The sequence below is a fragment of the Cynocephalus volans genome, chromosome 15 (genome assembly GCF_027409185.1).
Source record: "Cynocephalus volans isolate mCynVol1 chromosome 15, mCynVol1.pri, whole genome shotgun sequence".
Taxonomy (NCBI): Eukaryota; Metazoa; Chordata; class Mammalia; order Dermoptera; family Cynocephalidae; genus Cynocephalus; species Cynocephalus volans.
The window spans coordinates 49,057,959-49,075,394 of NC_084474.1; the positions used below are offsets into that span (position 1 = coordinate 49,057,959).

At 42.4% G+C, this 17,436-nt stretch overlaps 1 long non-coding RNA gene across 2 annotated transcripts in view; it reads right to left on the reverse strand.

Annotated features, from left to right (window-relative positions):
- Window positions 1-676: 676 nt before the first annotated feature.
- Window positions 677-17,436, reverse strand: part of LOC134363920 (uncharacterized) — a 39,687-nt gene continuing 22,927 nt past the window's right edge. For both annotated transcript variants that reach the window (XR_010021780.1, XR_010021779.1), the window contains 2 exons: window positions 8,795-8,965; window positions 677-1,525 (listed from right to left, as the gene is read on the reverse strand). This is a non-coding gene — a long non-coding RNA (uncharacterized LOC134363920). The remainder of the gene's footprint in view (window positions 1,526-8,794; window positions 8,966-17,436) is intronic.

Sequence of the window (17,436 nt, forward strand, 5' to 3'; positions counted from 1 at the left end):
CCAATCAATGGATACATGTGAGATCATATGCCTGATCACTGGGGCAATCCATTATTCCATGTAGCACTGGGCATACCTGTCAGATATCTGTTACATGTTAATATGCAGGTATACTTCCCTACATGTCTACAGTTGTATACGGGTACTATTAAAACGTACAAAAATAGGATTAAAATGATGAGATAAAGATGAAATATACAATACTTTTGAAATGATCTTACATTTTATTTTATTAATGTTATACGCCCCCTTTGTTCCCATTATAATTATACTATTATTGATAATGTTCTGAATGCTTAGTTTTAAAATGTATTGGTAATCATGACGGCTTCACAGTATCATAGGCTAATATCTTAAGGTCTAATATCCCCTTACAGCTTGATTTATTGTTAGTGATAGTGGATATAAACTCATATTTCAAGGAGTCTTTTTGATCATTTCACCTGTCTTTGGCCAACTTCTAGCCAAATTTGATTTTTTATCTCATAATGTGACTGACAAAGAGTTCATTCTTGGTGTTGGAGATGAGCCAGCGCAGTCATTTCCTTGGTGTTCTCTTGTGTTTATATGCGTTGTTGTGGTAATCATTTTAAGCCATGTATTAGTCCATTTCCTGTTCTTATAACAGAATATCTGAAACTGGGTAATGTATAAAGAAACAAAATTTATTTCTTAGTTTTGGAGGCTGGGAAGTTCAACGTCAAGGAAGCACATATGGTGAGGGCGTTCTTCTTGGGGGGGACTCTGCAGAGCCCCAAGGTGACACAGGATATCACATGGCAAGGGCTGAACAGGAATGCACTACATGCTTCTGATAACCAACTTATTCATTAACCCATTAATCCATGAATGGATTAACCCATTTTTGAGGGCGTAGTTCTCACAATCACATCAACTCTTACAGGTTCCACCTCTTAAATACCACATTGGGGATTAAGTTCCAACATGAGCTTTGGAGGGGACAAGCATTCAAAGCACAGCAAGCCACTTATCCATTTTGTTAGGACTACTTAATTAAATCAAGATAATATCCTCACTGGGTACACTTAACCTGCTACACATCACAATAATTCTGAAAGCCCACCAAGAAGTGAGGCTGTCTTTGTCAACCCTTCCTGTTAAGAAATCCCTGCTCTTTCGTGAAGACACTTCAAGTATGTTGGGAACACAAGGCCTGTTTGCTTCCTGTACCCCAAAGGAGCGTCATGTGCACCCTAGCTTTATTTGGAGATCACTATTCACAGTGATCTCTGTTTGGTTTTCTACACATTTTGAGGGTGAAAAAGTTCTTCTATTGAGTTAAAACCAAGGTGTGTGATAGAGAGCCATTCTGCTCCCTCACACATGACCTCCAGGATTTTGGGCTCTTTCTGCCTTAATTTCCCCAAACAGGACCTTATGGGTCTGGCCTGTGTATCAGCCTAATGCCTGTAGCCCTCTCTACTCCTTCACATCTTTTCCTGCCAGATGAACGTTGCTTTACAGGATCTCTAGCAGTCAGTCCTGATGCCACCAGTACTCCAGCCTGTCAAAGGAAAAAATACAGATAGACAGACAGACAGACAGACAGATAGACAGACACTTTATGTTAAACATAATTCTTGTTTCCATGCAGAAAATCTGAAACATGGGTGAATAAAAATTAAACATTGAAATTATCCATAAGTTTACATCTCAGAGAAAAACACTGCAATGTTTTGACATATGCCCTCCTAGATTTTTTCTATGCATATAAACATATAAACTCACAGAAGTATATATTTCATTCCAGTCTTTTTATTTTTTAACCATTAAGCTTTTCAAACGTAGCAAACACATCTTTCTGCCATTGGGTAAAACTAGACATCGATGGTGGCCTGGTCAATACCAACGAGCTGAAATTACAAGATGATACAGAATTTTTCTAACCTAGACATTTCTTTCTTTCTTTTCTTTTCTTTTCTTTTCTTTTCTTTTCTTTTCTTTTCTTTCTTTCAAAAAGATCACTGGTAAGGGGATCTCAACTCTTGACTTGGTGTTGTCAGCACCACGCTCTCCCAAGTGAGCTAACCAGCCATCCCTATATAGGGATCCAAACCCATAGCCTTGGTGTTATCAGCACCACACTCTCCCGAGTGAGCCACGGGCTGGCCCTAGACATTTCTTTTCTTCTGCAGAGTAGTTTTTGGGCCTTTGAGTCTGTGGGTGCATGTGCTTGGACTTCGTGGAGACAATATCTTTATTTCAAAAAGAATAAAAGAACGTTTCAGGTCATATCATCCAACCCCACTCATTAGAATTCCTACCCTACCATCGCCCAATAGGTATTCAGCTTCTCTTGAACACTTTCAGTTGGAAGCTCAGCGCTTTCCACAGCAGCTGGCTCCATCCTTCCCCACATCCAATCATGAGGAGATGTGTACCGAAAATAGAAGGCAGAGGTGCACCTGAGGCCCAGCAAAGACAGTGAGGGTCAGGGAAAGCCAAAAAGAGAAAGTAGAATTAGAAATGGGCAGTGAAAAGGAATAAAAGATGATTTCTATAAGCAAGGTTTAAAACCTTGAGGATGTAGCTACTGTGGGAAGCGGAGGAATACAGTACTGGGGTGGCCTAGGCCACTGGGTTTCAAGTAAATTGCAAGACAACAAATGGCATTTCCGTGAGTGGTCTGCCAAGTTTTATTATTGTGTATTCCTTTGTATTTTCCAGCATTGCCCAAATGTTTTCCTAATCACATCAGGCATGGCCCAGAAACTCCTTTTTATGTCACCACAGCTTCAGTAAACTGACACTGAGGGTTTTTTGAAATGCAAATAATTCAAGGTGAAGAAAAGCACTCTTGTTTCATTGATTCAAAGAATATGGTTGGAAGCAGAGGCTCAGAGAATGATATCACTTATTTAGTATAAACTCAGACTGATATTTCTGTCTAGGCAGGAGCTTGACTGGGAGAAAGGACTTTAAATCTGAAAACTTCAAGGGAACTCGGAGGCCATTTCATTCAATGCTCACAGTTTGCTTCTGTGACCAGTGTTGACTCAGCATGCTTCCCTCAAGAATAGGGATCAGCCGTGGGCCTGGGAAGAGGACATCCCTGACCACAGTTTTAGGGGCCACTGCTTTGGGCACTCCTGTTGTCAGTGGCAGGACAATACAACAGCCCACCCCCAGGACTGACTGACCTCAGCAGAGAAAAAACTATGAAGGAAAGATTGACCAGTTTGCTTAATTAAGCATGAAAATTTCCATAGAGGGGGGAAAAAACCCCAAACAATAAAAATAGAAATAAAAAGGACAAATACAGAAAATAATGTTTGCAAAATTTATGATAAAGGAACTGGACCTGTAATATATTTTAAAACTTCTAAAAATTGATTGAAAATGAACAAGCCAATAGAAACGTGGGCGCCTCCTCTCCCACAGGGTCTAGGAAATGGGGGGCTATCTTTCCTGATGATTCTATTTCAAAGAGATGGCTCCCGGTCCTTGAGAAAGACATTCCTGGGTCAGAAAGCTGTCAAGAGGCTATTTAGCTTTTAGAAAGGTTTACATATCCTCGTTAGTATGGTGGTAAGTAAAAAATTAAATAATTAAAAGTAAAATTGCATACATCTCAGAGTGGGAGAGAAAGAAAGCAGTCATCCCAAGTACCAGGCGAGTTTAGGATGAACTGTGTGGCAGGTGGTGCTCTCACTTGGGGACTAGTTATTGTTGGTCTCGAGAACACGGACGGAATGGGTTGTATCTACCTGACTGTATACAAAGGTGAGATTTCTTTCTGTCTTTGCAATCTCCGTAGCAGTTTGCCTGAGACACGCATCGCATTCTAGTTCAATGCCTACTCAATGATAAAACTGTTTCTTTTCTCCTGGAGAGGTTTTCTGGGCTAGCAGGAGGTTTCGTTTTTCATTATATTTCACCAACACAAGTCATTCACTGACAATGAGAAGTGCTTCAGTCGCCTGGTCCCCATGTTCTCTCCATGTAGGAGACTCTTCAGGGAAACCAAATTATCTCTGAAAGATTCCTTGGCAAGTGTTAAGGGTTAAATTGTGTCACCCAAAAAAGATATGTTGTTACCTAGCCCCCAGTACCTTGGAATATGAACTTATTTGAAGATAGGTTCTTTACAGAGACAAAGTTAAATTGAGGTCATTAGGGTGGGCCTTAACCCAGTATGACTGATATCCTTATAAAAAGGGGAAATTTGGACACCTAGACAGACACACACAGAGGGAAGACAATGTAAGGAGACACAAAGAGAAGGCAGCTATCTACAAGTTCTGGAACAGATCCTTTCTTCACAGCCCTCAGAAGCAACCAACTCTGTTGACCCCTTGATTTTGGACTTTCAGCCTCAAGAACTGTGAGACAATAAATTAAATTTCTGTTCTTTAAGTCAGTCAGTGGTACTTTGTGTGTGTGTGTGGTACTTTGTTATACCTAGCAAACTAATACATTGAGTATAAAATCAGAGCAAGGAGATATTATTGCATGAGATAAAAATGGCATTGGCTATCTGAGGCCCTCGCCTCCATGACCTTGAGGACAGGACCGATGAGCATCAAAGCCCACTGCATTACCTCCATTCCCATCCCCAACCTGTTGGAGACACAGTGACCCATCTTAGCCTCATGGATTTCTTTTTCTAGCTCCACACAGACACTCCCAGGTCACTGCTCAATTACATGCAGGTCTGAATGTTATTAAAAGGTCAGGGCAGAGCCATAATTATCAAAATAAATAACACATTGACAAAGAGTCCAAATATGTGCTTGGAGAAGGCAAGAAACTTTATTATATAAGGTTTCTCTTATAAAACAAAATAAACCGATTTGATGGTCTTCAAACAAGTTAAAAACTTATTTTATATATATATAAAACACATTTGAGTGCATTTGGGGAAGATACTTTTAAACTTAGCTTTAAATGTTTTATAAATAAAATTGAGTCATAGTTTTTTGGAACCTGCAGCATGCAAGATCAGGGCCAGGACTCCCACTGTCCCATATTGTGGCTTTGTGTGGGAAGCAGCACTGCAGGTGTCTTTGGGTAAAGAGCCTCCTCTTCCCTCTAGGCAGGTACAGTCCCATGTCTGGGCATGGCCTGGTGATCCAGGTGTGAGCTGGATTTCACATCTCCTTCCCCACCTCTGGGATGCATTTGTGCAGTACATAAACCATACAGCTTGTGTCCTGGGCACACAGATGGAAAACCACTCTTTCTGTAACAAGGCTTAGTGTTGTTCCATTGTAGTGGTAAATCCTGCCTACAGCAACAGAATCATGGAAGGGAAAGGGTCTCAATGTAGGTCAGCTTTTACTTGAAGGTTATTCCACATTGGCCAGGAGGCTTTTTAAGCCAGGCCACTCCTTTGTACCTTGTAGGGCCTATGGATATTTTAGGAGATTCCCCAGAACTGGCCTCTCCCGCTTATCCTCCCTGGTCCTCTTTTCCATCTCCTTTTGCTTTGAGCTTCCTCCCTCCTCCATTCGCCGCTCTTGGTTGTATGAGCTCTTCACCTGTCTCCACTGCTGGCCCCTGTAAGTTTGGTGTAGGTGCATGCACTTCCTGCTTTGGGGCCTGAGGCTTTCTCCTGGGTACGATGGTTTGACACATTAGCTAGGGAAGGAACTTTCCAGCCCCAGCCTCAGCCTCCACAATCTAAACCCCACTCTGGGACACTCAGCCAGAGGCTGGCCAGCACAGCCCCTGCCAGCCTCCTCTTCTCTCTTCTCTCCAGGGTAGGAGATGGATGCAGATCATCTCTGAGAGGACCTGGAGTGGTGTGGAACTCTAGAAACTCTGCCTGGTGGCCTGGAAACGTGCCAGCCCTGTGAAGGCTGTCCAACCCTGAGATCCAAGCAGTATACAAGAGACGCTTATTAGTTTTAAAGCTCGTCCTCTGTTAGCTCTAGCACAACTGCTATTGTGTTTTATTTTTATCTTTTACATCAAATAGTTTGATATTTGCTTGCTGTCCAAAAGCCTTATAACAGTGATATACTTTGAGAATTGACAGGCTTTTCACATGCTTTCTTCACCCCCCCCCCCCCTTAATCCTTATAAAATCTCTGGGAGGGAGGTGTTCTTCCCAGTTTACAGAGGAGAAACTGATGCTGGGAGAGGCAATTTATAATTCCCACCCAACCTGAGTTTGTGCTTTATTGAGTCATTGTTTTGAACTAAAATGCTGGTCTAATACCTCTGATAAAAACAAAATCAAAACAAAAAACCCCACACGTCACTGGTGCCATAGTTCCAGGCATTTGATTTTAGTGGAAGGTGTGTATCAAGTTTTACCTTCTGAATTACAAAACTGACTTCTATAGGGGAGATATTTCAGGTTAATCAGGAAGATGCAGTGTCCAAAGTCAATTTCAATGGTTCCTTCTTAATTATTATTATCTATTAAATGCCAAGTTCGTTCTAGAGGACCAAACATAGAGCACATTTTCTCATATGAAGTCCATTGCTTTGGTGAAGTAGCCACACAAATGTTGGGTGTCCTGCATTGAGCAGCAGCCTATATCTGCCCAAATAAACACAGTCCAGGCAAGACGTAAGTTGAGTAGAGCACAGACTAATTACCTGCCTCAAATCCATTTCCTCCTTTCTTCCTCAGTAGCAGAACACTTGCTATGCTGGTACTTAATGTTCTGGACACTCCAGAGTACAACTACATTTTCCAGCTGCCCTTGCAGCCAGATGTGCTTGTGTGGCTAAGTTCTGGCCAATGAAATGCAAATGGAGGTGTTATGGGCAACTTCCAAAAGGGGTGGGGGTGAATATGTATGTCCTGCTTGGCTCTTCCTCCTTCGAGCTGTCTGGAATACAGATGTGATGGCCATGGATAGGAAAAAAAAAAAAAAAAAACAAGGTCAAAAGAGCCTGGGTCCTTGATGACCATGATTTAGCCATGTCAGCCACAGACACTCTTGTTCAGACTCTTCTACATGAGTAAAAAAGAAACTTCTACCTTCCTGAAATCTCTCTTATTTGGAGATTTTTGTTTTGTTTTTACATCCAAATCTATTCTTCATGACTACAGCTTAGAAATCCATATGAACTGTGCTCCTGCTGAGGAATGTAATTTTGTATGCATTATTTCCCTTTAAAATGCTTATTTAGAAAATGACTGATGGTTGTCTGACTTATGAACTAGTTTTATAAGTGCCTTATCCTAAAAGGATTTAAGTTTCCAAAGGAAGCATATTCATTCCTTCACACGTACTGAGTACCTGCTCTGAGAGGGTCTCTGTAGCGGATGCAAGGAGGACGTTAAAGAGAAGGCCCCTGCTGTAGAGGCACCTGCAGTCTAGATCTAGAAGCAGATGTGTAAAAATTAAACTGTGAACTATATAGTGAATACTACAGTAGAGACATAAAACTGAAATCAGGACAGTGTGGAGAGCAATTAATTCTGCATGGAAGAACCCCAAATTTCATGCCATTTCTCCTGAACCTGGAAGAATAAGTAGGATATCCAGAGGAGTCTACGCAAAGTCAAAAGATAAGGAGCCCAGAAAACAGTCCTGAGTGGCTAGAACACAAGGTAAAGGCAGAGGAGTGATAGGAAATAAAAATAGAAAGGGTCCAGGAGCCAGGCTCTATCACCACTGATGCTTTCCTAAGGAAATGCAAGTTATCAGGAGCCTTAAATCAGTGGAGTCTCATGTCCAAAGGGTCCAAAGGTGTTTTGTAAAAAGCATAATGCTGATAATAACATGGCTCTTGAACGAGTGCTGGGAAAGCGTCTTACTCATTTGTGTGCTCCTCAGAGCATCTTTACTCATCCCTAGACCTTTACTCATCCATAGTAGGTATTTCCTAAACGTTTATAAAAATGAATGAATGAAGAAATAAATGAATATACAAATGAAGGCAACAGTATTGGAATTTTTTTTTTTTTTTTAAAGATGACCGGTAAGGGGATCTTAACCCTTGACTTGGTGTTGTCAGCACCACGATCTCCCAAGTAAGCCACTGGCCAGCCCAACAGTGTTGGAATTTTAAGCAAATGGTATCTATCTCAGTTTTCTAGAGCTGCCCTAACAGACTGGTGACTTAACAGAAATTTATTGCTCACAGTTCTAGAGAGTGGGAAGTCCAAGATCAAGGTGCTGGCAGGGCAGATTTCATTTTGAGACATCTTCTCTTTGCTTGCAGGCTGCTGTCATTCTACTACGTGCTCACGTGACCTCTCCTTTGTGTGTAAGGAGAGAAGAAGAGGATCTCTGGAATCCCTTCCTCTTAAAAGACGATGGCCCTATGAGATTAGGGCCTCACCCCATGTCTTCTTTTAACCTTAATTACCTCTTCAAAGGCCCTGTCTCCAAATACAGTCACCTTGGGGGTTAGGGCTTCAGCATATTAATTTGCATGTTTTATTTGTTAAAAAGCGTAAGTCTTCTATAATGTCTTTCCACACTCTGGTACAAGTTATAGAGCTTGAATTTTAAAACCCTGAACATATATTTAATTATAATTCAAAAGATCAAAGAATACTGTTCAGAAATTCTATCATCCTTGAAATGTAAACTTTACATTAAACAATGCTGTGAATCAATGTCCTGAAAGAAGAGAGTGGGACACCATTCAGTAACTGTACCATACTGCATAATCTAAAAACAATTCAAATTAGCACAGGTTCTCTCAGAGATTACATTTAAATATGGATGGCACTTACATAAACAACAAACACATGGATATAAAGTGATCACACAGCTCCAGGCTGGTGAGACTATTGTAGACATTGGGAGTTAGTACTAAGGCCTAGGACTGGGGTGAGGTGAGTGAGTACCCTAGGGCTTACCGTTTAAGGAGGCACTTGCTCTCAGGGCCATGCAAACACAGGGTCGGCACAGGGAGGCCATGGTGTGAACACACTCCTCGGAATCATACCACCTGACAGTGAGGGACCGGGGGCATTTATACATCCCTGCCCGTCAGTCTCTGTTGAGAGCAGCTTTAGGGGCCATGGCACCTGTGAGCAAAGGAGAGAGCAAAAGTTACAGAGATGCAGATACTGAAGGTCCAAGGGAAATGGCAGGTGGGGGTGAGGTGGGGTGGAGGCATTGACACCGGCTGCTACAGAAACAGAATTTAGTTATTATTGAAATGCCCTCCACCTGCCCCAGAGCCTGAGCTCTCCACCTGACTGAGGTCAGCCATTGGGTTGGCCCCAGAGCAGGACTTCAGCCTGCCCTTCGCCATTGAGCCTGGTGCTAAAGGAGTTGTGCCAAAGATGCTGCATTGAGAAGCTAAATGAGAGCCAGAAAGGAAAAAGAATCTGGAAATGATGTCAACAGGGTTTAATCTGGGAAGTCCCAGACAGGAGAAGGTTTGAAACAGGCGGAGGATGGAAAGTGAAGCCTGGAGTGAGCCCTGGACTGACATAGGGAAGCACAGCCACAGAGGCTTTGAATGGATCTCCCATGGCCCTGGGGAGGGGCGGGAGGGAGCATAATGAGGGCAATGAACAAATGAGTAGCTGGGCAGGCAGCAGGAAACACAAGGAGTTCTTAGACCATGTGATGTTAGGGCCCAGAGGATCTGAAAAATCGTGTGCCTAAATCCCTCATGCTCCTGAAGCCCCACGTCCCCTGCTCAAGCTCACTGTGCCCTCCACAGCGCCCCTCAGGCCTCTCCTGCTATCCTCAGCTGGGAGACTGTGGAAAGCCTATCATGGTGAACATGGGGAACAAATAGTGCAGAGCACCCAGACTGCCTCTTGGAGACCTCCTCCGTTAGAGGAAAAGGGCCTTCAAAATCTGGCCACAGCCTGCTGGTTCAGATTGCTTCCTCTCTCCTTGGCACCAACATTGCCATCCTAGACTCATCCTGGCCTTTCATGCCTTTGTGCACCTACTGTCCCCACTGTCTGGAGCACCTCTTCGTCTATTTCTTCCTGGCTGGCTAACTGCTAGTTAGCATTTAAGGTCCTGCTTAAATGTTGCCTCCTTAGCAAATTCATCCCGGAGTCCTCAAAGTTATGCAGCCTGAGCTCCACTCAATTCTGTACATTTCTCCACTGTGGCAGGTATTACGTCTGATCATGGGGTTTCACATAGTTTCCATTTGCACCAGTAGGTGAGGCTTCTCAAGGGCATACCATGTAACAGGACTCAAGTCCTAAGAGCTGAAGTGCTGAGCATGGACAGATATATGAAAACACGGATAGAAGGATGGAAGAGACAGAGAGAGCGGGAGTGATGGTATAGACCCTACTTATCACAGCTCATTCTCCTCTTTCAGTGTTCTGTTAAATGAACTTCTTGTTTCTGTTTACCAGCAGCTTTACACACTGCATTCCAGTAATAGCCAATAATCAACTACAGAATTGTTTTGTAAGATTTTTTTATTCCCATAAAGTTTTATCCAGCTTCTATTTGGGCTTGAAGAATCTTGGCTGCTTCCAGAGATTGCTGTCCTTTCTCTTTTATTTTGTACTGGAGAAATGTCAGGAACTTACTCTGCTGCTTGTGGGACATTCACTCATAGCATTGTTTAAGGTAAAGTTAACATTTAGGGATAATAGAATTCTGAAGAATGTTCTTTGATCTTTTGAATTATAATTAAATACACGTTCAGAATTTTAAAATTCAATCTCTGTAACTTGTACCAGAGTGTGGAAAGACTTTAGAAAGCAGTTATGCTTTTTAATGAAAGTTAGCAAAATATGATGTTGAGATTAAAGAGCAGGAAATTTATTTTGGCAGGTGATGACCCTACGCCTAGTAAGTTTCTTATCATAACTCCCATTAAGCAAGAGCAGAAAAAGCCCAAGTGTAGGGTGTTTAGAATGAAATCCACAGTAGGAGTAGCAAATGTTGGTTCAATTATTTTACAAGCAACACTAAAACCAAAAAATGCTTTTTAACATTCCTAGCACATAAAGATAGTTGGTATCGATGTTTTGCTGCTGAGCAATTGGGGAAATGAGATTTCTTTGTGGACAAAAGCCTGCAGATTTCTCTTATGACTCATCTCATATCTGAATTCTAAAGCTTGGCATGCAAAAGAAAGTTGGAAAGGGCGTTGAAGCCTCACAGGCTCATTTCCAGTTAACCCCTGCCTGTCACTGTGAAGTCGGGCTGCGCTTCAGGACGAGTACCGTGCGACGCTTCGATTCAGAGTATATTTTCTAAGACCCTTTGAAAGTTGGGGTAAAGAGTGACTTTTCATCTCTAAATTTTTTTTTAAACGTAGATACAATGTTCTCTGTGAAGAACAGCAGCAACCACAACACATATCCTTTCTTGCTCTCTAAACTGTGGACTGATGTAAACATCAGTTCCCTGACTTTGGGAAGTAATTAATATTTCTGGGCTTTATTTTTCTCATATGTAAAATGGGAATAATATCTGCCTGACTGCTTTGTTGCCAGAGTTAAATGAATGAACATGCTGTAAACAGCTTAGCACAGGGTCTGACACATACTCAATGTTCAATAAAAAGTAGCTGCTGCGAATGTTGATGTTGTTAGTATTATTAATAATGGAATGGAAAGAGCATCGGCCTAGAAGTCAGAAAAGCTCAGTTTTTCAAAAGTAACTACAGTACTTAACCTATTACTTAACATATTTTTCTTACTAACCTATTTTGAGCCATAATTTTCTCATTTTAAACTAAGGAGTTTGGCCCAGATAACTTTCTGACTTTAGGGTTTATGATTTTATGAATAAACTAGTCAGTATAGTGAAGTCCTCTCAGCTCCATCCTCTCAAACCCCTGCCTCTTTCCTGAAATATTCTTCCATCACAAGCAAGTCTGGTGTCTGGCATTCTACAAAAAGAGCTCAAGCTCCACACTGGTCAGCTCCATGTGGGTGCTGAAGAGCTTTGCAGAACTGTGGAGGAAAAGACTTTTTTGTGCAGTGATATCCAAATTCAAAGACATAATGTCTAGAAATGTCTTTTGGTACTAGTGGGTACATAGATAAGATTCAGACTTGTCTCCAAGAGATACTGTTCCTTGTAAGTGAGAGTGGAAGATCGATGGCTTTGTCCCATAGTCCTTGATAGAATTTAACCATTTTAACTTGGAACAAAAAAGTTTTCTATCTGGGGAAATAAAATTCTCCAGACTGTCTCCACTTAAGGGCAGGCAGCCATAACAGCATAGTAATTACTCCTTGCTTTTGTATGGCAGCTTATTGCCTCTACAAAACCCTTTGTTATACCTTATGCATGTCATCCCCACAACAACCACATAAGGTGGGTAGGGCAGCTATGGATATCCCCATTGCTTAAAGAAGGAAGCTGATCTCCAGAGACATTGTGACTTGCCCAGGTCACACAGCTCATAAGGGTGTGTGCTATGCCAGAAATGCCAGGCTTACCGGCTACACAGGGCAGCTACATACCTCCTAACACTGCGTCTGAGCAGCAGCAACTTTGCCTTCTCCACTGGTTTCCTTGGAAACTGGCAAAACATTTCAGCATCCTCATCAGATAAAACTAAGCAAAGGCAAGTTTTCAAAGAAGGGTCTATAAGGGCAGCTTCTCAAGCAGGCCTGCTGGAGAAAAGTAAGGAGCAAGGAGAAATGCTACCGTCATTCTCTATCAAGAGCTCCCATTACAATCTTTATTAGTAAACTTTTAAAAGGGGCTTTTAAACTATGGACATTCCATATGCACAAAAATCACCCATAAAGGATCACATTCAATTCAAAAGCACAGTCATTTAGGACATTTTATGGAGAAATTTATCTGCTTATTATAAAGTAAAAACAGAGCATGTAAGCATTTTATAAACTGAATAAATCAAATGCTGCAAGAACAAATTCAAGTTCAGGAATCAGGAGAAAGATCATTCTTGGCCTGCTCATAATTTTGCTTAGTCAGTTCTGCAGAGAGAAGATAACGGCTATGAACTGCCTCTCTCTGATTTTCCTCACTTGAGTTTGAAAAAAAAAGAATCCCCTTGTGGTTTTGCTCTCCCACATTCCTGGAGGCGCCCTGTTCACCTAGGACTTTATAGTGGGAGGGCCCTGGCTGAGGGGTCTTGGGGTATCTAGTAGGCTCACCTATTACTTACTCTCACAAGGGCCCACAGAGAAGCAATGTCAGCTCTCAAGCCTTCTAGAGGCTGGGCTGGATACCCCAGAGATGTTCTTTCCCCATCCTAGGACACAGCCAACCAAGAGGGCCCAAATTCATCCTTCTCCTTCTGGCAGGCACTGTCTAAGTCCCCCAAATAAGAGGGAGAAAGATGAAACTCCCAGAGACCTGCACCCAATTTCTCCTCACCTTGTCATGGGCAGGCCTACAGCATGATCCTCATTTGTATTCTGGGAAAGAGAGCTATGTCGTTATTTGCATAGTGCTATCAAGCCTTAAGAGGCATGCTGGGCAGTGAAATTTGGGAAAGGCAGAATCTCTGCTGAGCTTTGCCTGCCCTGGAATCCACAGGTGAGGACCCTCCTGATGGGTCCAGGTCTAGAAGTGCCCCAGAGGTACATAGAAATGTGACTGTAAAGCCTGGTACGTCTCTGAACCCATTTAACCAGCTTCTCAAAGATTGGGATCACTTTATTCCACCTTCAGAAGAAAGCCCTCAAACTTCTTCTATGGATTTCAATTTGTCAATCCAGGCAATTTCTGGTTTATCAAACTCCAAAGACATCTGAATGAGAAGCCAACAGACAAACTGTGAACTTACTACTATTAAACCCCTGGACAGATTTAAGGGGAATAATGACTTACCAAGGAGTGACCTTGCACGGGAGCAGCCTGTTGCATTTTATCTTCGTTGTGACCCCATGAGGTAGGTGTTATACTGTTCCCACTTCACAAATGAGGAAATAGACTTAGATGTGGTGGCATAATTAAGTTGACATAGGTAGTAAAAGGGGAAGCCATATGTAAATGCAGGCTCCTGCCTTTAAGCGACATCAACATCTCCTCTAGATGGACTAGAGGGAACAGAGCTGGGGACTAAAGAGAGATCTGGAACTGGGGGTCTGCTCATCAGTGTATTGGAGCACTACTTTTTTTACTTCCTTTCTCACTGCCCCCTATCCACTCTGATCTATACCTCATATTCTATGAATGCAATAGCCCCACAGTTTCTCTTAGAGACATTAGGAAATACAAGGTAAAACTTGAAAAGGAAGAAAGTTAAACAGATTCATGGGGGTCTTGTGGTGCTCATTATCAAAGAGTGTGTGTGTGTGTGTGTGTGTGTGCGCGCGCACACACGTGCACATGTCCCTGGCACACACATGACACATATGGCACATACATGCTCACACACACACGACACACACATGGCACACTGACTCTCCACTATGGCCTCACCTCTGTGAACATGAAGAGGGCAGAACCTCTGTGCACTTTAACAGCTGCAGGGCATGCTGCCCAGCACAGCCCTGGGCTCATGTCCTCATCACATTACAGAGCAGCATCTCAGTTACTGCCCTGCTGGCTGCTTTGCAGCTTCCAGCTCTCCTCTTTCTTCCTCTCCTGTCCTCTCTATCCCTGCTGTGGATTAGCTCCCTGTGGCTAGCTTGGTTTGTATTTCCCCAAACTGAATACCATTTCCTCTCTCCTGCTCCGCCCAGCTCCTTTGGATTTCTGCTTTGGTTTCCTCCGTTGTCCTTGCAGTGCCCACTGTGCCTGCTCTTAAGAATAGGTGTCAAATGAGGACAGCTGAGACCAGGTCTTCTGCTGGATGCCTCCCTGGAGTCAGCTACCAGCCCTCCCCTAAGATAGGCACAGAAATGCCAGTGCCCAGGCTTTAAATGCCAATGCTTGCTCTGAATCCCAGCTCCACCGCTTGGGCTGATAATATTTATCTTCCTCGGTCCCAGTTCTGCTATTTGAATAGTAGGTACAATAATCCCTTCCTGAAAGGGCTGGGAGAAGTAAATGAAATAATGGTAAAAAACACTTAGCAGGTGACAGCTATTGAAAAAGTTCCCGCTATTATTAATATTATTATTGTGCGACCTATTCCTCACCATGCATGTGACAGGCTGGCAGGGATCTTCCCTATATTCACTCCCCCCACCCATTTACCATGTATGTGTATATTTTAAACATACATTCCCTCAATCATCTTTTCAAGTAGGAGTTATTACCCCAATTTATAAATAAGGAAAGGAAGTCACAGACAGGTTATGTAACTTTCCCAAGGTCACATCGTTTGGAAGAAAAGCCACTGGGATTACTTAGTTCACTCTCTGACTCCAGGAAACAGTTACGGGGTGCTTCCAGGGGCATGAACTTTGCTAGGGGCTGAGGAGTCTGAGGTGATTGGACAGGGGTGAAGATGGAGCCCAGTCAAATGGAGAAATAGGCAGGTAAACAGATAATTACAGAATGGTGGAATAAAGGTATTCAAATAGGCATCCAGGGTCAGGGGTCATGGCACCCCCAGGCAGTGGGGCCCTGGAGCCAATAGTTTTTCCACCACCACTGAGCTAAACACAATGTAAGCTAGAGTATGTCCCACTCCCTAGCTCTCTGAGACACACTGAAGGAGAGAAGGACTGATTCTGATGGAGACAGGGATGGCAATCAAAGAAACCAAGTAAGAGTAGGTAGTCTTATTAGAGATGGTTTCAGAGGAATGGACACAGGTAGAGGTGGGAGGAAAAGGCATTTCTAGGGGGCAGGACTCATAGGAGCAAAGGCACTGGGACAAAAGGACATGGGATTCCTGGTGGGCAGGAGCATGGGTAAGGGAGAGGCCAGATCATGAAGAGCCTGGAATGCCATGGTAAGCAGCATGGGCCTTATTTTGAAGTCAAAAGGAAGCCACCTATGGAATAGGTCAAGATTGGAGCTATTTTGGGTGGCAACATATGTGTGGAGGTGGAAGAGGAGAGAGGAAAGTTTTAGGTAGAAAGACCAACGAGGTCTATCATTTTAATCCAGGTTAGTCTCAATTACTCTGACAGAGATGGTGGTGGTGGCTTAAAATTTGCAGGACTTAGACTAGATATGAGAAGGAATAGGAAGGTGGAGAGGGGTCAGCCAGGGCTCTGCCACTTTGACTAATCAAGACAACACCCAGTGGAAGAATATGGTAAATCACAGCTGACTTAAACACCAGCATTTCCTAGGCCCAAAACAGGAAGAGCAAGAACACGGCTAGCTATAATGCTGTCAAAAGAAGCAATGTATCAAAGGAAGGGAAATCGCCATTCCAGAAACAATTTAAAAAAGAAAATAAACACAAGAGCTGAGAGGCAGAAGTTGGCAGCCCCAGGGGAGCCTGGGCTTCACAACCCCCAAACCCCACTTCAGTGCAGTGGGTATATTTTGACCCAACTGTGGGTCTGAATGTCATTAGCATTTTTGTTTATGTCACTGACACTCCTTGCTCTGACTTAACACTCACCAAGCCATCTCCTGATTATAATTCTGCTTTTTGTGTAGATCCTCCTACAGAGGAACAGGAAGCACTCAGCAGCCAACGTGAGCATCCACTACACTTGGCAAGAGGCAATAGAGTGTAGTAGTTAAGAGCACAACAACAGCAACAAAACGCAGAAAATAATGAGTGTCGACAAGGACGTGGAGAAATTGGAACCCTCATGTGCTGTGATGGAAATATAAAATGGTGCAGCTGCTGTGGAAACAGTTTGCCAGTTCCTCAAAAAGTTAAACACAGAGTTACCATATGACCCAGCAATTCTACTCCTAGGTATACACCATGAAAACTGAAAACATATGTCCACACAAAAACGTGTGCAGGACTGCTCAGAGCAGCATTATTCATAACAGCCAAAAAGTGAAAATAACCCAAGGGTCAACCTGCTGATGAACTGATAAACAAAATGTGGTATATCCATACAATGAAATAGTATTCGGCCATAAAAAAAATGAAATACTGATAGATGTTACAACATGGACAAACCTTGAAAACATTATGCTAATTGAAAGAAACCAGACACAACAGTCCACATATTGTATGATTACATTTATATAAAATGTCCAGAATGAGCAAATCTATAGGGTCAGAAAGTGGAATAGTGGTTGCCAGAGGTTTGGGGAGGGGGTACTGGGAGTGACAACTGATGTGCACAGGATTTCCTTTTGGGGTGACAGAAATGTCCTGAAATTTGATAGTGGTCATGGTTTCACAACTTTTTGAATATACTAAAAACCACTGAATTATATATTTTAAAATGGCGAATTTTATGTTATGTGAAATTTTATATTTTGTGAATTATATCTCAGTCTAGAATATATTCTATTAAACCCAATATATCTAAAATATTCTCACTTTAACATGTAATCAATATAAAAAGTTATTGAGATAACACTTTTTTTTTCTGTCTTTGAAATTTTATGTGTATTTTACACTTGAGGCACGCCTCGATTTGTATATTGCACTTTCATCTGAAATACTGTATTTAGATTTCATAAAATTTACAATGAAAAAAGGAGAATCACAGACCTAAGTTGTTCCAAACATACTTCAAAGTTTTCCAATAATGGAATT